The sequence below is a fragment of the Oncorhynchus masou genome, chromosome 31 (genome assembly GCF_036934945.1).
Source record: "Oncorhynchus masou masou isolate Uvic2021 chromosome 31, UVic_Omas_1.1, whole genome shotgun sequence".
NCBI classification, from domain to species: Eukaryota; Metazoa; Chordata; class Actinopteri; order Salmoniformes; family Salmonidae; genus Oncorhynchus; species Oncorhynchus masou.
In genome coordinates this window covers 94,435,258-94,458,247 of record NC_088242.1, presented here as the reverse complement: position 1 = coordinate 94,458,247, position 22,990 = coordinate 94,435,258, and the positions used below count along the sequence as shown (strand labels likewise).

The window sequence follows — 22,990 nt, the reverse complement described above, 5'->3', positions numbered from 1 at the left end:
GCAGGGAAGGAGTGAAAATACTCTCATATGTGCATACAGTGCCTTGCGAAAGTATTCGGCCCCCTTGAACTTTGCGACCTTTTGCCACATTTCAGGCTTCAAACATAAAGATATAAAACTGTATTTTTTTGTGAAGAATCAACAACAAGTGGGACACAATCATGAAGTGGAACGACATTTATTGGATATTTCAAACTTTTTTAACAAATCAAAAACTGAAAAATTGGGCGTGCAAAATTATTCAGCCCCTTTACTTTCAGTGCAGCAAACTCTCTCCAGAAGTTCAGTGAGGATCTCTGAATGATCCAATGTTGACCTAAATGACCAATGATGATAAATACAATCCACCTGTGTGTAATCTAGTCTCCGTATAAATGCACCTGCACTGTGATAGTCTCGGAGGTCCGTTAAAAGCGCAGAGAGCATCATGAAGAACAAGGAACACACCAGGCAGGTCCGAGATACTGCTGTGAAGAAGTTTAAAGCCGGATTTGGATACAAAAAGATTTCCCAAGCTTTAAACATCCCAAGGAGCACTGTGCAAGCGATAATATTGAAATGGAAGGAGTATCAGACCACTGCAAATCTACCAAGACCTGGCCGTCCCTCTAAACTTTCAGCTCATACAAGGAGAAGACTGATCAGAAATGCAGCCAAGAGGCCCATGATCACTCTGGATGAACTGCAGAGATCTACAGCTGAGGTGGGAGACTCTGTCCATAGGACAACAATCAGTCGTATATTGCACAAATCTGGCCTTTATGGAAGAGTGGCAAGAAGAAAGCCATTTCTTAAAGATATCCATAAAAAGTGTAGTTTAAAGTTTGCCACAAGCCACCTGGGAGACACACCAAACATGTGGAAGAAGGTGCTCTGGTCAGATGAAACCAACATTGAACTTTTTGGCAACAATGCAAAACATTATGTTTGGCGTAAAAGCAACAGCTCATCACCCTGACCACATCATCCCCACTGTCAAACATGTTGGTGGCAGCATCATGGTTTGGGCCTGCTTTTCTTCAGCAGGGACAGGGAAGATGGTTAAAATTGATGGGAAGATGGATGGAGGCAAATACTGGACCATTCTGGAAGAAAACCTGATGGAGTCTGCAAAAGACCTGAGACTGGGACGGAGATTTGTCTTCCAACAAGACAATGATCCAAAACATAAAGCAAAATCTACAATGGAATGGTGGCGCTACAAAGTATTAACTTAAGGGGGCTGAATAATTTTGCATTTTGTGTGTTTCATCATCTTTATTGAAGCCCATTACAATTTCATAATGTTCAAGTGGGTTTCTCCTCACCAATAAAACAATGTCATGTGAGCAAGATGGGCAGATAAATCCCCAGCAGAACTGCAGAGCTATAGGCCTATGGAATGCACCAAGTAGTCACCGATGACACCAAATGTGAGTTACAAACAATAAAGAAACGTTGAAAAGGCTCCATGGCCTGAGCATTGCTTGCATTAGGGAGAGAGAGAGAGAGAGAGAGAGAGAGGAATGAGAGGAAAGAGAGAGAGAGAGGAAAGAGAGGAGACAGAGAGAGGAGAGAGAGGAGAGAGAGAGGAGAGAGAGAGAGAGAGAGAGAGAGAGAGAGAGAGAGAGAGAGAGAGAAGAGAAAAGAGAGAGAAAGAGAGGAGAGAAAAGAGAGAGAAAAGAGAGGAGAGAGAGAGGAAAGAGAGGAAAAAGAGAGGAAAGAGAGGAAAGAGAAAGGAAAGAGGAAAGAGAGGAGAGAGCGAGAGAGTGGGGGGGGAGAGGAGAGAGCAAGAGAGAGAGAGAGAGGAGACAGAGGAAAGAGAGGAGAGAGAGGAAAGAGAGGAGAGAGAGAGAGAGAGACCAAAAAACAGGGTGGTAGCAACTTAACCCCTACCCTAGTCTTCAAAAGATCTTACACCAACAACTGGCATTTCAGGTGAATTTGAAACTTCCCAACATTAGCAAAAAATTATTTATTTGTATGATGCCTTTTGTTTCACAGGATGTCAACACTCTGAAGGCGTCAAAATATATTGTATCTGGAGATCTATCCAGTAGACTAAATAGTGATGTGTTCACATTAACTACAGCCACAACACTAAATAGTACACTTGAAAAACATACTTGAACATTTTTGTCATACTTGAATGATTGTCTAGCTGAAGAGCAATAATGCAATAAGTGATTACGCCTGTATACTGAATAACAGGGCCTATGTAATAAGGGACAATAAGTAATTAAGCCTGTATACTGAATAACAGGGCCTATGTAATAAGGGACAATAAGTGATTACGCCTGTATACTGAATAACAGGGCCTATGTAATAAGGGACAATAAGTAATTAAGCCTGTATACTGAATAACAGGGCCTATGTAATAAGGGACAATAAGTGATTACGCCTGTATACTGAATAACAGGGCCTATGTAATAAGGGACAATAAGTGATTACGCCTGTATACTGAATAACAGGGCCTATGTAATAAGGGACAATAAGTGATTACGCCTGTATACTGAATAACAGGGCCTATGTAATAAGGGACAATAAGTGATTACGCCTGTATACTGAATAACAGGGCCTATGTAATAAGGGACAATAAGTGATTACGCCTGTATACTGAATAACAGGGCCTATGTAATAAGGGACAATAAATGATTAAGCCTGTATACTGAATAACAGGGCCTATGTAATAAGGGACAATAAGTGATTACGCCTGTATACTGAATAACAGGGCCTATGTAATAAGGGACAATAAATGATTAAGCCTGTATACTGAATAACAGGGCCTATGTAATAAGGGACAATAAGTGATTAAGCCTGTATACTGAATAACAGGGCCTATGTAATAAGGGACAATAAGTGATTAAGCCTGTATACTGAATAACAGGGCCTATGTAATAAGGGACAATAAATGATTACGCCTGTATACTGAATAACGGGGCCTATGTAATAAGGGACAATAAGTGATTAAGCCTGTATACTGAATAACGGGGCCTATGTAATAAGGGACAATAAGTGATTAAGCCTGTATACTGAATAACAGGACCTATGTAATAAGGGACAATAAATGATTAAGCCTGTATACTGAATAACAGGGCCTATGTAATAAGGGACAATAAGTGATTACGCCTGTATACTGAATAACAGGGCCTATGTAATAAGGGACAATAAGTGATTACGCCTGTATACTGAATAACAGGGCCTATGTAATAAGGGACAATAAGTGATTACGCCTGTATACTGAATAACAGGGCCTATGTAATAAGGGACAATAAGTGATTACGCCTGTATACTGAATAACAGGGCCTATGTAATAAGGGACAATAGGTGATTAAGCCTGTATACTGAATAACAGGGCCTATGTAATAAGGGACAATAAGTGATTACGCCTGTATACTGAATAACGGGGCCTATGTAATAAGGGACAATAAATGATTAAGCCTGTATACTGAATAACAGGGCCTATGTAATAAGGGACAATAAGCTGAATGCCAGGTTAGTGACGGGTCTAGTTTTCTGCATGGCAGGGGAGGTCTGTTCCTATTCTCTCCAGTCACAGTCTTTAAAGCAGAGGGCCGATAATGGTACTCAGGAGCAGCTGGCTATTAAAGGGCCCACACGGGGCGCCCCGTCGCTCCATTAATTCATCCTGAGAAGAGGGTTGTTGACCAGTCTGACCGCACACTCTGACCGGACAATACGCAGTCCTCACGAATATATCCTCTTTTTATGTGTCCATTTCATTTAATTGGTTTAATTGGACCTTACAGTGAAATGCTGAATACAACAGGTGTAGTAGACCTCACAGTGAAATGCTGAATACAACAGGTGTAGTAGACCTTACAGTGAAATGCTGAATACAACAGGTGTAGTAGACCTCACAAAGAAATGCTGAATACAACAGGTATAGTAGACCTGACAGTGAAATGCTGAATGCAACAGGTGTAGTAGACCTCACAGTGAAATGCTGAATACAACAGGTATAGTAGACCTGACAGTGAAATGCTGAATACAACAGGTGTAGTAGACCTCACAGTGAAATGCTGAATACAACAAGTGTAGTAGACCTCACAGTGAAATGTTGAATACAACAGGTGTAGTAAACCTCACAGTGAACTGCTGAATACAACAGGTGTAGTAGACCTTACAGTGAAATGCTGAATACAACAGGTGTAGTAGACCTCACAGTGAAATACTAAATACAACAAGTGTAGTAGACCTCACAGTGAACTGCTGAATACAACAGGGGTAGTAGACCTCACAGTGAACTGCTGAATACAACAGGTGTAGTAAACCTCACAGTGAACTGCTGAATACAACAGGTGTAGTAGACCTTACAGTGAAATGCTGAATACAACAGGTGTAGTAGACCTTACAGTGAAATGCTGAATACAACAGGTGTAGTAGACCTTACAGTGAAATGCTAAATACAACAGGTGTAGTAGACCTTACAGTGAAATGCTGAATACAACAGGTGTAGTAGACCTTACAGTGAAATGCTAAATACAACAGGTGTAGTTGACCTTACAGTGAAATGCTGAATACAACAGGTGTAGTAGACCTCACAGTGAAATGCTGAATACAACAGGTGTAGTAGACCTTACAGTGAAATGCTGAATACAACAGGTGTAGTAGACCTCACAAAGAAATGCTGAATACAACAGGTATAGTAGACCTGACAGTGAAATGCTGAATACAACAGGTGTAGTAGACCTCACAGTGAAATGCTGAATACAACAAGTGTAGTAGACCTCACAGTGAAATGTTGAATACAACAGGTGTAGTAAACCTCACAGTGAACTGCTGAATACAACAGGTGTAGTAGACCTTACAGTGAAATGCTGAATACAACAGGTGTAGTAGACCTCACAGTGAAATACTAAATACAACAAGTGTAGTAGACCTCACAGTGAACTGCTGAATACAACAGGGGTAGTAGACCTCACAGTGAACTGCTGAATACAACAGGTGTAGTAAACCTCACAGTGAACTGCTGAATACAACAGGTGTAGTAGACCTTACAGTGAAATGCTGAATACAACAGGTGTAGTAGACCTTACAGTGAAATGCTGAATACAACAGGTGTAGTAGACCTTACAGTGAAATGCTAAATACAACAGGTGTAGTAGACCTTACAGTGAAATGCTGAATACAACAGGTGTAGTAGACCTTACAGTGAAATGCTAAATACAACAGGTGTAGTAGACCTTACAGTGAAATGCTGAATACAACAGGTGTAGTAGACCTTACAGTGAAATGCTAAATACAACAGGTGTAGTAGACCTTACAATGAAATGCTAAATACAACAGGTGTAGTAGACCTTACAGTGAAATGCTAAATACAACAGGTGTAGTAGACCTTACAATGAAATGCTAAATACAACAGGTGTAGTAGACCTCACAGTGAAATGCTAAATACAACAGATGCTGAATACAACAGGTGTAGTAGACCTTACAATGAAATGCTAAATACAACAGGTATAGTAGACCTTACAATGAAATGCTAAATACAACAGATGCTGAATACAACAGGTGTAGTAGACCTTACAATGAAATGCTAAATACAACAGGTGTAGTAGACCTCACAGTGAAATGCTGAATACAACAGGTGTAGTAGACCTCACAGTGAAATGCTGAATACAACAGGTGTAGTAGACCTCACAGTGAAATGCTGAATACAACAGGTATTTACCTTACAATGAAATATTTACTTACAAGCCCTTAACCAACAATGCAGTTTTAAGAAAATACCAACAACAAAAAAAGTAAGAAGTAGGAAAAACAACAAATAAATAAATAAAGAACAGCTGTAAATAACAATAGCATGGCTATATGTACAGAGTCAATATGTCAATGTGGTGTGGAGGTAATTATGTTAATTCAGGTAGGGTTGTTCAAGTGGCTACGCACAGATAATAACAGAGAGTAGCAGCAGTATAGGGGGGTGCAAATAGTATGGGTAGCCATTTAATTACCTTTTCTGGAGTCTTATGGTTTGGGCGTAGAAGCTGTTTAGAAGCCTCTTGGACCTAGACATGACGCTCCGGTATCGCTTGCCCTATGGTAGCAGAGAAAACAGTCTATTTCTAGGGTGGCTGGGGTCTTTGACAATATTTAGGTCCTTCCTCTGACACCGCCTGGTATAGAGGTCCTGGATGGCAGGAAGCTTGACCCCTGTGATGTACTGGGCAGTATGCACTACACTCTGTAGTGCCTTGCGGTCAGACGCAGAGCAGTTGTCATACCAGGCAGTGATGCAACCCGTCAGGATGCTCTCGATGGTGCAGCTGTAAAACCTTTTGAGGATCTGAGGACCCATGCCAAATCTTTTTAGTCTCCTGAGGGGGAATAGGTTTTGTGCCCTCTTCACTACTGTCTTGGTGTGCTTGGACCATGTTAGTTTGTTGGTGATGTGAACACCAATGAACTTGAAGCTCTCAACTTGCTCCACTGTAGCCCTGTCGATGAGAATGGGGGCGTGCTTGGTCCTCCTTTTCCTGTAGTCCACAATCATCTCCTTAGTCTTGATCACGTTGAGGGAGAGGTTGTTGTTCTTGCACCACACAGTCAGGTCTCTGACCTCCTCCCTGTAGGCTGTCTCATCGTTGTCGGTGATCAGGCCTACCACTGTTGTGTCATCAGTAAATTTAATGATGGTGTTGGAGTTGTGCCTGGCCATGTAGTCATGAGTGAACAGGGAGTACAGGAGGGGACTGAGCACGCACCCCTGAGGGTCCCCCGTGTTGAGGATCAGCATAGCGGATGTGTTGTTACCTACCCTTACAAACTGGGGGCGGCCCGTCAGGAAGTTTAGGATCCAGTTGCAGGGGAGGTGTTTAGTCCCAGGGTCCTTAGCTTAGTGATGAGCTTTGAGGGCACGATGGTGTTGAACGCTGAGCTTAAGCCAATGAATAGCATTCTCACATAGGTGTTCTTTTTGTCCAGGTGTGAAAGGGGAGTGTGGAGTGCAATAGAGATTGCATCATCTGTGGATCTGTTGGTGTGGTTTGCAAATTGGAGTGGGTCTGTAGCAGGGCTCTGTAGCATATGTAGTTAGCTCTGTAGCAGGGCTCTGTAGCATATGTAGTTAGCTCTGTAGCAGGGCTCTATAGCATATCCATTTAGATCTATTCCAGGGCTCTACAGCATATTGTTCCAGGGCGCTATAGCATGTTATGTTAGCTATATTCCAGGGCTCTATAGCATGTTATGTTAGCTATATTCCAGGGATCTGTTAGCTATATTCCAGGGCTTTGTTAGCTATATTCCATATAGCATGTTAGCTATATTCCAGCATATTCAGTTAGCCGTATAGCAGGCAGGTCTAGAATGTCCCAGGGGCATCTGCAGCCATGGCCGTCGATGCCCCCTTTGTGTTGCCGTAATCACCCGTAAAAAAAAAATCCCCATGCCTTGTGGCCAAAGTGGCTGTCGGGCCCTTGGGCTGAATATAATAATCATAAATCTGTTCTCCCGGCTGCCAATGACAGCACTAATATAATAACAATATATCCCATTTAGCAGACGCTTTTGTCCAAAGCGACTTACAAGTCGGCTGGGGCCACTACTTTTGCATATGGGTGGCCCCAGTGGGAAACGAACCCACGACTCTTGGCGTTGCAAGCGCCATGCTCTACCGACTGAGCCACACAGGACCCTACTCAGTCACATGGCTCTCTAAGATCATGTATATCGATTCTTATTCGCCAATGCCCGTCACGTGATAGGGTCCTTCTCACAGGCATAGCAGCAGTAGGCTACACGTGAAAACCAACACATCAGGGATGTAACGACGCGTGACCTTAGAATTACTGCAAAAATCACTAGTCTATGTCAATCTACTATCACCCATAGTACAATAGTTGACCTATTATATTGTTCAGCTTGTCCTTCTGTGCGAGAAATAAATATTCCAAATATACTCTGGGACGGTTGTGGGACATAGATTCCAAATGAATACAACCACTCAAGGTACATAAAAAAAATATTTAAAAGCAATGAGGCTGATGCAACAGATTAGAATGTTTAGCTTAAACTGTTGACAAACTATTAGGCAGAGTTGGATGGTGAGATGTGCATTGCATGACGTGCAATTTTGTGCCGTTCCTATCAGAATAAATCTACATGACTGATGCTACATGTTGGAGTTCCGTGTCGATGACTGATTGTACACAACGCAAGAAGAGTACTGTTACACTAACTGAATATGCTATAGAGCCCTGCTATAGAGCTAACTGAATATGCTAAAGAGCGAACTGAATATGCTATAGAGCTAACTGAATATGCTATAGAGCTAACTGAATATGCTATCGAGTGAACTGAATATGCTATAGAGCTAACTGAATATGCTATAGAGCGCTGTTATAGAGCTAACTGAATATGCTATAGAGCGCTGCTATAGAGCTAACTGAATATGCTATAGAGCTAACTGAATATGCTATAGAGCGCTGTTATAGAGCTAACTGAATATGCTATAGAGCGCTGCTATAGAGCTAACTGAATATGCTATAGAGCTAACTGAATATGCTATAGAGCGCTGTTATAGAGCTAACTGAATATGCTATAGAGCGCTGCTATAGAGCTAACTGAATATGCTATAGAGCTAACTGAATATGCTATAGAGCCTTGCTATCAGGCCTGAAATTTTGAGATTTTAGAGGGAAGGCCATTTGCTTTCAAGAGGTACCCACTCTGCCAGGCCACCAAGGTCATCTGCCAGGGAACCAAGGTCATCTGCCAGGAATAACCAAAATAGCCCATTTAAATTGATTTGAAAACTGAAAGGATTATGAGAAATGTCTTACCTATTCCGACTAATCACATTAGCACACGTTAGCTCAACCGTCCCGCGGGTGGGGACACCGAACCTGCAGAGGATAACCACTAGGCTACCTGCCATATTCAGTTAGCTCTATAGCAGGGCTTACCGGAGAAACTCGGGGAAGTTGTGTTTCAACTGTACTGTGAAAGTGACAGCCGTCTACAGTAGCTAACGACTCCATCCCAACTAATAACCCTGCTATAGAGCTAACTGAGTCTGCATGAATTATTGTTGTGACAAAACAATTTATTGATGTGGGAGAAACAGAACTATTCACAGTTTGAGAGAGAGAGAGAGAGAGAGAGCTTTCTTAATGATCTGACTAGGGCTAAATCTCTATTGATTTCTTGTTAAATATACGGCTCAATTAAAGAGACCATTGATTAAAGATGACTACAAATTTCCAAGCAGGGATGTGAGCAGTGTGATTATTGCACACCAGGGTAGACCGCACACCAGGGTAGACCACACACCAGGGTAGACAGCACACCAGGGTAGACTGCAATCAGAGAATAACTCTTCACTCTCACAGCCAAGCAAGATAAATTCAGTTACACTGGAATTAAGTCCTGGGCACAATACCCGATAAAACCTAACAAAATTATTTATTTATTTAATTTATTATTATTATTATTATTTCACTGTATGAAAAAATACTGAATCCAATATCAGACTGTGGTAAATTTGACTGAAAATGGCAAATTATTCACTTAATAAAAAATAAAAAAATGTATATTTTTATAACAATTCTTTTCACCAACATGTATTTAATGACAAAGGAAAAAAACAAGAACACAACTGACAATCAAAATGCCAGCCTGTAAATGTTGTAGTATCTCATGAAACGATTTTGTACATTTGCACTTTCATTTATAAACACTAGCACCTGTTTAACACAAGCAGAGCGCTACTCATTCCCTGTCAAAGTCAACCTTGTCTCCAAGAAATACAAACTGAAACCTTGAGAGTTTGTTGCTCTCTTTCAGGGCGAGAATAAGAGAATCACGAGAATGTATAATGGAAAAGCTTTCTGATTTAACAGAAGAAGAAAATGGGATGTTTATGAAGGTATAGTGAGTCCTTCAAAAAAAAAAAAACTTTCTTTCCCACAAATATTGATTGCGTGTCTTTTTTTCCTCGTTTCATCTGGGAGTTTGGTTCAAACACAACACCACATGGGGCGGCAGCATAGCCTAGTGGTTAGAGCGTTGGACTTACCGGAAGGTTGCAAGTTCAAACCCCCGATCTGACAAGGTACAAATCTGTTGTTCTGCCCCTGAACAGGCAGTTAACCCACTGTTCCTAGGAACTGGCCGTCATTGAAAATAAGAATTTGTTCTTAACTGACTTGCCTAGTTAAATAAAGGTAAAATAAAAATAATTAAATTATATTCACAAAAAAACCAGAGGGCGTTCAAAGAATGACCGTCTCAACTGAAACTCAACTGAAACTTGACAGTCAGTTAGTCTTCCATTGGTGACTAGTGGTCTTGCAATCCCTGTAAATTCTCCAATCAACATCCACAACACCGTTTGTACCTCTACTGGGTAGGCTTCCATTGAAATAGGCCTATAGTGAATAATCACACAGCCCAATACAGCCATTCTTGTATAACACATGAGTGAAAGAACAACTGGAAGAAAGACAGAAAGAGAGAGAATGGGAAAAAGCAAGAAAGAGAACAGAATGAGAGAAAGACAGTGAGAAGGAAGTCAAGATTGTTTTAGATTAGAGTACGTGGCCAGTACATGCAGTGAGTTGAGGTGGATGAAGACATAGGCCTAAGGAGAAGGGCACCAGGATGACACAGAGCCAGTTCAGTCAGGCCCAGGATTGGCAGTAGCAGCAGCAACGCTTTCACAGCAGTACTGAGAGAAAGCAAACACAAGCCACTTGACACAAAATCAAGGACTGGGCACCCTGCTAGGAGACACAGTTTCCCCATTACCCACCCAACCCAAGCACCTCACACTGAAACTCCCCGTCCGTCACTCCCTAACTCTGTCTAAGATGCAATTAACTTCCAGTTCAGGTGGCCGCTAAACCACAGGCAGGCAAGGGCTCTAGTTTATTCAGCGGAGGAATGTGTTTTAGTTACCGCCCAGACTGCCATCGGGAGTCAACGCCAACATACCCCTCCACAGAGTTCCTATTGTGACCCGTGCAGCTGAGTTATTTTATTTACCTTTATTTAACTAGGCAAGTCAGTTAAGAACAAATTCTTATTTTCAATGACGGCCTAGGAACGGTGGGTTAACTGCCTTGTTCAGGGGCAGAACAACAGATTTGTACCTTGTCAGGGATGTGAACTTGCAACCTTCCGGTTACTAGTCCAACGCTCTAACCACTAGGCTACCCTGTTGCCCCAGTTGCAGGAATAATGTTTCTGCGTTGAAATGATTTCCCCTCTGATCGATAGTAAACAGCACTTCAGGGAATAGACAATATACTGTATTTACTGTAGGTATCATTCAAACTCATGTCACAAAATCAAAATGGCAACAAGGTGTTAAGTGACAACGACCAGTCTATAAAAATGATGGAAGCAGCCTTGGACAGAGTACACTCATATTTCACTGTATTATATTATAATATATTATTATTATATTATTATACAGTGAAACAAAACAACGTAAGGAAAAGGCACCAACCTTTACACACTATCCACTAAGCCTACATTTTAAAAGATAGAAAACATTCTGTAGAAGGATAGAGCAAATACTGTAACAGAACTGGGATACCAAATTCTATTTGATCGGAATGCTCAAATACTTATTTAAAATGCTGTTTTCAAATACCTAGGTTAAAATGCATGGGATATATAGGAGAAGGGCACCAGGATGACACAGAGCCAGTTCAGGCCCAGGATTGGCAGTAGCAGCAGCAACGCTTTCACAGCAGTCCTGAGAGAAAACAAACACAAGCCACTTGACACAAAATCAAGGACTGGGCACCCTGCTAGGAGACACAGTTTCCCCATTACCCACCCAACCCAAGCACCTCACACTGAAACTCCCCGTCCGTCCATATATATATATATATATATATATGAATACTTACTTTCAATGTATGTGAAAGTAACGGTCCAACTATTGTAACAGCAGTAATAGTAATGGTAGTGAAATGGTGCCCCTGTGTGGTGACTACCTGATCTGCACGTAGGCCAGTTCCACCTCTTAAATGTGGAGATGGTAATGACCATCACACAGGTCAGAACCATGATGTTTTACGTGACCAGAGAACACAAATAAACTTTATGTTAGTGCCTGAGAAATACTACGGGGATGTTGGGGGAATAATATCCGAAAATGGTTGCAGGGTACTTCGGGTAATGGTTGAGCGTTCACCATAACGGTGAATATGATGGGAGGGACCTGCGAATTCTCAGATGACCCCGTTGTGCACACTGAGCCAACAATGGCCATCAGTAGAATACTTCCTTAAGGCAGAGGTGACTATCAAAACTGGCAGACCTGGGAGGGAGAGAGAGCGAGCGAGAGAAATCAATACTTCATGAGTGTATACATATGCAGTAGCAGTCAAAAGTTTGGACACACCTACTCATTCAAGGCTTTTTCTTCATTTTTACTATTTTCTACGCTGTAGAATAATAGTGAAGACATCAAAACTATGAAATAACCCATATGGAACCACGTAGTAACCAAAAAATATTTTAGATTCTTCAAATTAGCCACCCTTTGCCTTGATGACAGCTTTACACACTCTTGGCATTCTCTCAACTAGCTTTACATAGAATGCTTTTCCAACAGTCTTGAAGGAGTTCCCACATATGCTGAGTACTTGTTGGCTGCTTTACCTTCACTCTGCAGTCCAACTCATCCCAAACCATCTCAATTGGGTTGAGGTCAGGTGATTGTGGAGGCCAGGTCATCTGATGCAGCACTCCATCACTATCCTTCTTGGTAAAACAGCCCTTACACAACCTGGAGGTGTGTTGGGTCATTGTCCTGTTGAAAAACAAATAACAGTCCCACTAAGAGCAAACCAGATGAGATGGCGTATGGCTGCAAAATGCTGTGGTAGCCATGCTGGTTATTGAACTCTAAATAAATCACCAACAGTGTCACCAGCAAAGCACCCCCATACCATCATGCTTCACAGTGGGAACCACACATGCGGAGATCATCCGTTCACCTACTCTGCATCTCACAAAGATACTGCGGTTGGAACCAATAATCTAAAATTTGGACTCATCAGACCAATGTTTGTCCCACTAAGCGCAAACCAGATTGGATGGTGTATCGTTGCAGAATGCTGTGGTAGCCATGCTGGTTAAGTGTGCTTTGAATTCTAAATAAATCACTGACAGTCACCAGCAAAGCACCATCACATCTCCTTCTCCATTCAGATCAAAGGACAGATTTCCACCGGTCTAACATCCATTGCACGTCCATTGCTCATCGGCCCAAGCAAGTCCCTTCTTCTTATTGGTGTCCTTTAGTAGTGGTTTCTTTGCAGAAATTTTGACTGACCTTCATGTCTTAAACTAATGATGGACTGTCGTTTGTCTTTGCTAATTTGAGCTGTTCTTTCCATAATATGGACTTTGTCTTTTACCAAATAGGGCCATCTTCTGTATACCACCCCTACCTTGTCACAAAACAACTGATGGGCTCAAACGCATAAAGAAGGAAAGGAATGAAATTCCACAAATTAACTTTTAACAAGGCACACCCGTCAATTGAAATGCATTCCTGGTGACTACTTCATGAAGCTGGTTGAGAGAATGCCAAGACTGTGCAAAGCTGTCAACAATGCAAAGGGTGGCTACTTGGAAGAATCTCAAATATAAAATATATTTGTTGACACTTTTTTGGTTACTAAATGATTCCATAAGTGTTATTTCATAGTTTTGATGTATTCACTATTATTCTACAACATAGAAAATAGTAAAAATAAAGAAAAACCCTTGAATGAGTAGGTGTGTCCAAACTTTTGACCGGTAGTGTACATCAACTTCTTAGTAAGAAAAGAAGCAACTGCTACAATCTGAGCATGTTTAAAACCACAAACATTTATTTATTTATTTTTACCTTCATTTAACTAGGCAAGTCAGTTGAGAACATATTCTTATTTTCAATGACGGCCTAGGAACAGTGGGTTAACTGCCATTTTCACATATTTCCTAAATGGGATTTTCTGGTTGTGAACTGGTCATACTGTATAACCAGAATACAACAAACTGATTAAAGACGTATTTTCACGACAACATCAAGACGTCATGAAAAATACATATTTTCATTGTTATCTGGTTATCTGATCACAACAAGCATTAACTTTTACAACCCGTATGTATACACCATGGGATGGTTCCATAAACATAAACATTTAAGAGATACAGGTGCTCAAAGTTGACTTATTGTTGCATAGCCCACCATACCATGAGACATCCATGTTTTCATCACTGAAAAAAAGGGTCTTATATCATTAGGAAGCTTACAAAAACAGGATTGTCATAATAAAAATAGTAAAAAAAAAATTTAGGCTATAACGTAAATGGTCAAAAAAAATGCATAAACTCAAATTTTTCGTTCATGTTCAGACGTTGTAGCTTGAGCCCTATTCACATGAAGTGTGTTTGTTGTGCCTGCCATTGGTTGAGACAAAGCATACATTTAAATATCTGATAAATGTACTAAAATGTGAATAAAGTAGAAATGTCAACTTTCAAATGTACTACAAAGATGGTTAGAGGTCCACACGTCAAAGAATGTTTACTTGAGTGGGAATATTCATTATTATAAATTAAACTGTCAATCCTCCATAAGAATAAATCAATCCATCAAATGTATTTATGAAGCACTTTTTACATCAGCCAATGTCACAGAGCGCTGTATAGAAACCCAGCGTAAAACCCCAAACAGCAAACAATGCAGGTGTAGAAGCACGGTGGCTAGGAAAAACTCCATAGAAGGCAAGAACCTAGGAAGAAACCTAAAGAGGAACCAGGCTATGAGGGGTGGCCAGTCCTCTTCTGGCTGTGCCTGGTGGAGATTATAACTGAACATGGCCAAGATGTTCAAATGTTCATAGATGACCAGCAGGGTCAAATATTAATAATCACAGTGGTTGTAGAGGGTGCAACAGGTCAGCACCTCAAGAGTAAATGGTAGTTGGCTTTTCTTTGTCAAGCATTCAGAGGTCGAGACAACAGTCGCGGTAGAGAGAGAGTTGAAAACAGCAGGTCCGGGACACGGTAGCATGTCCGGTGAACAGATCAGGGTTCCATAGCCGCAGGCAGAACAGTTGAAACTGGAGCAACAGCACAACCAGGTGGCCAGGATCCAGTTGCAGAGGGAGGTGTTTAGTCCCCGGGTCCTCAGCTTAGTGATGAGCTTCGTGGGCACTATGGTGTTGAACGCTGAGCTGTAGTCAATGAACAGCATTCTCACATGGGTGTTCCTTTTGTCCAGGTGGGAAAGGGCAGTGTGGAGTGCGGTTGAGATTGCGTCATTTGTGGATCTGCTGGGGCAGTATGCGAATTGGAGTAGGTCTAGGGTGTCAGGGAGGATGCTGTTGATGTGAGCCATGACCACCCTTTCAAAGCACCTCATGGCTACAGACGTGAGTGCTACGGAGCGGTAATCATTTAGGCAGGTTACCTTCGCTTCCTTGGGCACAAGGACTATTGTGGTCTGCTTGAAACATGTAGGTATTACAGACTCGGTCAGAAGTTGAAAATGTCAGTGAAGACACTTGCCAGTTGGTCGTACACGTCCTGCTAATCCGTCTGGCCCGTTGCTTTGTGAATGTTGACCTGTTTAAAAGGACTTGCTCACGTGCAAGCTTCAGTGTTGCTTGACTCGAAGCAAGCATGAAAAACATTTAAATCCACAATATTTATTCCACGGGACAAACTTGATCCAGGGTAATGACTGTGGAAATGAGAAGGTCAGCAGACGTGTTGAACAAAACCTGTTGGCTCCGAAAGCCTTTTGGAGTGGGTCTGTGGAATTTCCATGTGAATATTGAAGTCACCAAAATGTTGAATATTATCTGCCATGACTACAAGGTCCGATAGGAATTCAGGGAACTCAGAGAGAAAGCTGTATAAGGCCCAGGAGGCCTGTAAACAGTAGCTATAAAAAGTGATTGAAAAATCTGCATAGAATTCATGACTAGAAGCTCAATGGACAAAAAGTAATTTTATTTTCTTTAAATTGAAATGTGCTGTTGTAAATGTTAGCAACACCTCCACCTTTGCTGGATGTGCGGGGAATATAGTCACTGGTGTAACCAGGAGGAGCCATGTTTCAGTCAGGTCAATCACATCAAGATTATGATCAGTGATTAGTTCATTGACTATAACCGTCTTGGACGTGAGGGATCTAACATTAAGTAGCCATATTTTGAGTTGTGCGATATCACAATCTCTTTCAATAATAACGAATGGAGGTTTTTATTCCAGTGAGATTGCTCAAGCGAACACCGCCATGTTTAGTTTTGCCCAACCTAGATCAAGGGCACAGACACGGTCTCAATGGTGATAGCAGAGCTACACGGACTGCTGGGAACGTTTTATATCGAATGTCTATAAGGCTAAGGCAATCTAATTAAATATACATTTAAGTTGCAAAGGCACAAGCTACATGTCTAGATATGGAATTCTGACTTTACTTTGAGTAATTTATCTTAAACGTTAAAGTTTCCACCTACCCTGAGTAAATGTCCAAAGTTTGTGCGTTTTCTTCAGCCTTCGAAGATGATTTAAATATTTATAAATTAGTCCTCCTGCGCCACATTTTTCTAAACATAAACAGGTTCATGGCGTTGTTTGTAACCCTGAAATAGTCTTCGTTCAATGTACATTTCATAGACTTGAGGGAACCTCAAGTGAAATCGGCATTTTTGAAGTGATGCAGAACCTGCGAGCGGGAGAGGAGTAATGTACGGGGGGTTTCTAGTAATGTACGGGGGTAATGTAGGAGTAATGTACTAGTGCTCGACAGAGAGACATAATGATCTTTACTTACTACTGTAGCTATTGCACATTTCAGGATACTAAAATACGCAGTTATGGAGTCCAGGAGAAAAAGATAAACACAAGTAGAGAAATATAAATGTATTGTCCTCACTCGCAATGTGACATGATTGTGAGGTATCAAAATCTTTACCAAGAGACAAAAAAAAGTGTCATGAATGAGAAGCCAAAAATTACTTTGTGCAAGGTTTTAAGTGAATATAGTTGACGCACTGATAGCCTCCCAAGGATAGCCTGACCATAACACCTCTAACTGCTTTGAGTGAGCTACAGTAAGTTGTGCCTTCACCTACACATGTTTTAATGCAACAATATGAAAAAGACGTTTACACACAAAAGGAACCAAGAATGAGAAGATCTAACCAAAATGGCAAACAAATCCACTGCTGTACAATTTAATTACCAAGTACTTTACAATTTAATTAAATCTTTAATGGCCAAAATAAAGCATTCAACAGGGAACCTCGGGTTTTAGTGCAATTGGATAGACCGTTGACGTAAACATTCTCACTGTAGGTTCTTTCTATCAATGGCATTGAACCAGTATAATTTTTTTACAATGATCATCTGCATCATGTTCATTAGGGCACACCGTAGCAAAGTGTTTTGCAACAGAAACCAAAAAACAAGTGTTCCTTATTGGACAAGTTCAGATCTCACTACCTCACCATTTACCAGTTTTTTTTTCTGCAGTTACATGCCTACAGAAACACGACCCAGATCAGCTCATCGCGCCTGTGCATCAAACCCATCACACATCATCATCGTTAGACGAAGACACCCCTGAAGAGAGAGAATAAACAATCTTAGGGGCTCCTCTGTTCCTTCCCATGGTTGAAGCCACCATGGGCCCCTCCTTCACCAGACACATTTCTACTAAGCTTTTCTCTGAACCAAAATACCCTGTCTTCTCCTCCTTATGTCCCTGGGGGTTGAAGACGTTACTCAGGGACTGCAGGGCAGCGTGGAGCTCATCCCGGGCCGCCATGAGGGTCTGCATGCAGGGCAGACGGAGGCTGAAGTTGTTGGCGCCACTGGGGAGGCTGTTGATGACCTCGTCGATGGTCTTGGACGAGAAGACAGTTTCTCGGCAGGCGATGAGGCCGGTGTCACTTTACCTGGGCACGGAAACAACATTCTTTATATAATATATTACATCTATAGACACACACACGCATCCAACTTACTGGTCATGTCATCTGTCTGGGTCCCTACAGAAATCATCTTTCTCTTGTCTCCTTCCCTTGATGATTACTGGTTGATAAGAATATATTAATTGCTCAAACCTTTCCAGCACATAAGTTGAAGTCACAATGTAATAAATACAAGGAAAACAAGGTATTTAGGTCAGTTACATCTTAGACAACGGCCTTTATGTTTTGGGGGTAATACTGAGGAAACTGTAGCCTTTTCTCTCCTAGTCCAAACAAGGTAGTTGGGAGGGAGAGAGCAGAGTGGAGCTGCCTGACGGGATCAGTACCAGACTATTTGACTGAAGTGAGGAAAGAGCTTCCCAAAAGGCTGGAGTGTCGGTCTTCTCACCCGCTTCAATTTCACTCCAGTAGCGCTCACGTCACCAGCTCAGGGGCATTCCCGGCCCAGCATGCATCTGTAGTCCACTTGCGTGCTGCTAATAGCCCCTAGCTTTAGTTACTGTCACGAGGTTCACAAGATATCTTCATAAACAAACTGATAAAACACAGAGCAAGGAGATGGAGCGCGGCGACGTATACACAACTAAAGAGCCATTGTGGATTCTGAAAATACACGTATCCTGAAAGCATGATGGTTTTGCTTACTACGTGGACATGCTAACGGGTAGCTAGCTAAGTGTTATTAAATAAATACTTTTTCTGCAAAAAAAATGGTGCCTTTCCAAGGGGATACAATATACTTCATTGTCCATTTAGAACAAAATTCATTTTATGAAGCCACCATACAAATACACACAAATAAAACAACACGCTTTTTTTATGGCTTTGGGCAGGCTGCCTCGGTGCCTTTGGGCGGGCTGCCTCGGTGCCTTTGGGCGGGCTGCCTCGGTGCCTTTGGGCGGGCTGCCTCGGTGCCTTTGGGCGGGCTGCCTCGGTGCCTTTGGGCGGGCTGCCTCGGTGCCTTTGGGCGGGCTGCCTCGGTGCCTTTGGGCGGGCTGCCTCGGTGCCTTTGGGCGGGCTGCCTTGGTCCAAAAGTTATTTTTAGACATTATCGGGATGGATAAAAACAAAACAACTAAAACCAGATATAGAAAGGATGAAAATGGACCTATATTGTTTTGAGAACTAACAAATCACCGAATTAAGTGATGCAGTCTGGGAGAATATAAATGGAAAATTCCCAAAACAATTAATTTAGCTATATTTATTTGTATTATGTTTGAGCAAAATAACAGCATTAGCCATGGCAAAATGCATAGAACTGTAGGAAACTAGCTTTAAAATGTTCTGTATAATTACAGGAATTTGGCTTCAAAATTAAGAAATTAAAATAGATCTACACTGCAAAGATGAAGCCTCTAATTTTTATTTGACCACGCTCATTGCCACGCTCCACATCACGTCACCTGCCATCTAAGACCCTTTTCAATTCAATTCAGAGAAACCTTGCACTTTAAACCATTCAATATGGAAAACAGTGGAAAAAGATTATAATTAAGCGGTTTCCTCTGACAAACCTAATAAAGCCCTTCCTCCATACACTAGAGTGGTGCAGAAACACTTGATTCCAATCAAGTAGTTTCACTGCAATGGTGCAACGACATAACACATATGACAATTTCAAGACTTGTGTCATTGTCATGAATACATAAAACTAAAACCATCTACCAATCTACCATCTCTGGTAGACACAGAGATTCAACGTGTCTGGTTTTTTATCTGTCCGACCCCTTTTGTTTGACGACAAGTAAGTAAGTCGGGAGGGGAATCGAGCCCAGTCGATGAGGGGAATCGGGAGGGGTCGGGAGGGGAATCGAGCCCAGCCGATGATCAACACTGACATAGGCGATAGTTTGTGCACAGAAGATTTAATTTAAACATTTTTTTTTTTTAATTTTAGCTTTATTTTACTAGGCAAGTCAGTTCAGAACAAATTCTTATTTTCAATGACGGCCTAGGAACAGTGGGTTAACTGCCTGTTCAGGGGCAGAACGACAGATTTGTACCTTGTCAGCTCGGGGATTCGAACTTGCAACCTTTCGGTAACGGCAAACAAGCACGTTAAAAGGTTCTGACGGACGGCATTTCATTCAACGTATCCATTTACCTGAACGACTGGTCCAACGTAAGACCGTAGCGTTAAGGCTGACTATAGCTTTTTAGTAGAGCTCTCCCTTTACCGGGCTGGCTGTAGGAGGGGCTACTAATCTGAAGCGTTTAAACACGTGTCAAGAAAGACTGACAGGGCTGGTTGGGTTTGTGTTGCTCAGTGCTCACCGTCATGTGGCAGTGGATATAGAGAGGGCAGGACAGGTCGAGGCTCTGCAAAACCTGCCAGAAACACAGGCCATATGGTATCTTGTTGGAAGACGAATGGTTGATAAGAGAAAATTAGGAGGCGTTCTGAAGAAATAATATTGTAATGATATTCCAGATGATCTCCTATACAAGTCATTATTGCCATTAAAAATTTTTTTTTTTTTTTTTTTTTACATTACATTTCATTGATGATCCCTCTCAAAGTATATCAAAAAAACTCCTAGATAAATGGTGACTAGGTACCGGAGTCCTGGGGTAGGTTAGCTGAGCATCACATATCCTTGGAGAGAGTCGGGCCACCCTCCGGGAGAGAGTCGGGCCCCCCTCCAGGAGAGAGTCGGGCCCCCTCCAGGAGAGAGTCGGGCCCCCCTCCAGGAGAGAGTCGGGCCCCCCTCCAGGAGAGAATGCACCCCTTTACAGGTCCCCTCCAACAGAGGCAGGACCACAGAGCGCTGGGGGGGAAAGAGAGAGAGAGTGGGAAGAGAGAGAGAGAGAGTGAAAAGAGAGAGAGAGAGTGAAAAGAGAGAGAGAGAAATCACAGTCTACCTAAACAGAGCAATACTCAATCATGAGGCATCAAAGCCAAAGGAACTGAGTAACATTGAGAAATGCTATAGATGGAAGGAATGCAGTTTGGAAACCTACCAAAAAACAATTAGGCAACAACAAATTCAATCCCTTTTAGACAATTTCCTGGGTAAAACGTTCCACTGTAATAGTGAAGGTGTAAACTTGGCAGTAGAAAATCTTAACAGTATATTTGACCTCTCAGCTTCCCTATCAAATCTAAAAATCTCAAATAGAAAACCGAAGAAAATTAACAACAATGACAAATGGTTTGATGAAGAATGCAAAAATCTAAGAAAGAAATTGAGAAACCTGTCCAACCAAAAACATAGAGACCCGGAAAACCTGAGTCTACGCCTTCACTATGGTGAATCACTAAAACAATACAGAAATACACTACGGAAAAAGAAGGAACAGCATGTCAGAAATCAGCTCAATGTAATTGAAGAATCCATAGACTCTAACCACTTCTGGGAAAATTGGAAAACACTAAACAAACAACAACACAAAGAATTATCTATCCAAAATGGAGATGTATGGGTAAACCACTTCTCCAATCTTTTTGGCTCTATAACAAAGAATAAAGAGCAAAAACATATACATGATCAAATACAGATCTTAGAATCAACTATTAAAGACTACCAGAACCCACTGGATTCTCCAATTACATTGAATGAGTTACAGGACAAAATAAAAACCCTCCAACCCAAAAAGGCCTGTGGTGTTGATGGTATCCTCAATGAAATGATCAAATATACAGACAACAAATTCCAATTGGCTATACTAAAACTCTTTAACATCATCCTTAGCTCTGGCATCTTCCCCAATATTTGGAACCAAGGACTGATCACCCCAATCCACAAAAATGGAGACAAATTTGACCCCAATAACTACCGTGGAATATGCGTCAACAGTAACCTTGGGAAAATCCTCTGCATTATCATTAACAGCAGACTCGTGCACTTCCTCAATGAAAACAATGTACTGAGCAAATGTCAAATTGGCTTTTTACCAAATTACCGTACAACAGACCATGTATTCACCCTGCACACCTAATTGACAACCAAACAAACCAAAACAAAGGCAAAGTCTTCTCATGCTTTGTTGATTTCAAAAAAGCCTTCGACTCAATTTGGCATGAGGGTCTGCTATACAAACTGATGGAAAGTGGTGTTGGGGGTAAAACATACGACATCATCAAATCCATGTACACAAACAACAAGTGTGCGGTTAAAATTGGCAGAAAACACACAAATTTCTTCACACAGGGTCGTGGGGTTAGACAGGGATGCAGCTTAAGCCCCACCCTCTTCAACATATATATCAACGAACTGGCGCAGGCACTAGAAAAGTCTGCAGCACCCGGCCTCACCCTACTAGAATCTGAAGTCAAATGTCTGCTGTTTGCTGATGATCTGGTGCTTCTGTCACCAACCAAGGAGGGCCTACAGCAGCACCTAGATCTTATGCACAGATTCTGTCAGACCTGGGCCCTGACAGTAAATCTCAGTAAGACCAAAATAATGGTGTTCCAAAAAAGGTCCAGTCACCAGGACCACAAATACAAATTCCATCTCAACACTGTTGCCCTAGAGCACACAAAAAACTATACATACCTTGGCCTAAACATCAGCGCCACAGGTAACTTCCACAAAGCTGTGAACGATCTGAGAGACAAGGCAAGAAGGGCATTCTATGCCATCAAAAGGAACATAAATTTCAACATACCAATTAGGATTTGGCTAAAAATACTTGAATCAGTCGTAGAGCCCATTGCCCTTTATGGTTGTGAGGTCTGGGGTCCGCTCACCAACCAAGACTTTACAAAATGGGACAAACACCAAATTGAGACTCTGCACGCAGAATTCTGCAAAAATATCCTCCGTGTACAACGTAGAACACCAAATAATGCATGCAGAGCAGAATTAGGACGATACCCACTAATTATCAAAATCCAGAAAAGAGCTGTTAAATTCTATAACCACCTAAAAGGAAGCGATTCCCAAACCTTCCACAACAAAGCCATCACCTACAGAGAGATGAACCTGGAGAAGAGTCCCCTAAGCAAGCTGGTCCTGGGGCTCTGTTCACAAACACACCCTACAGAGCCCCATGACAGCAGCACAATTAGACCCAACCAAATCATG

General features: G+C 41.7%; 1 protein-coding gene across 2 annotated transcripts in view; it reads right to left on the bottom strand.

Moving 5' to 3' along the window:
- Positions 1-16,992: 16,992 nt before the first annotated feature.
- LOC135524783 (uncharacterized) overlaps positions 16,993-22,990 on the bottom strand; it is a 37,770-nt gene continuing 31,772 nt past the window's right edge. For both annotated transcript variants that reach the window (XM_064952601.1, XM_064952602.1), the window contains one exon: positions 16,993-17,921. The gene's annotated coding sequence lies outside the window, so the exon portion shown is untranslated. The remainder of the gene's footprint in view (positions 17,922-22,990) is intronic.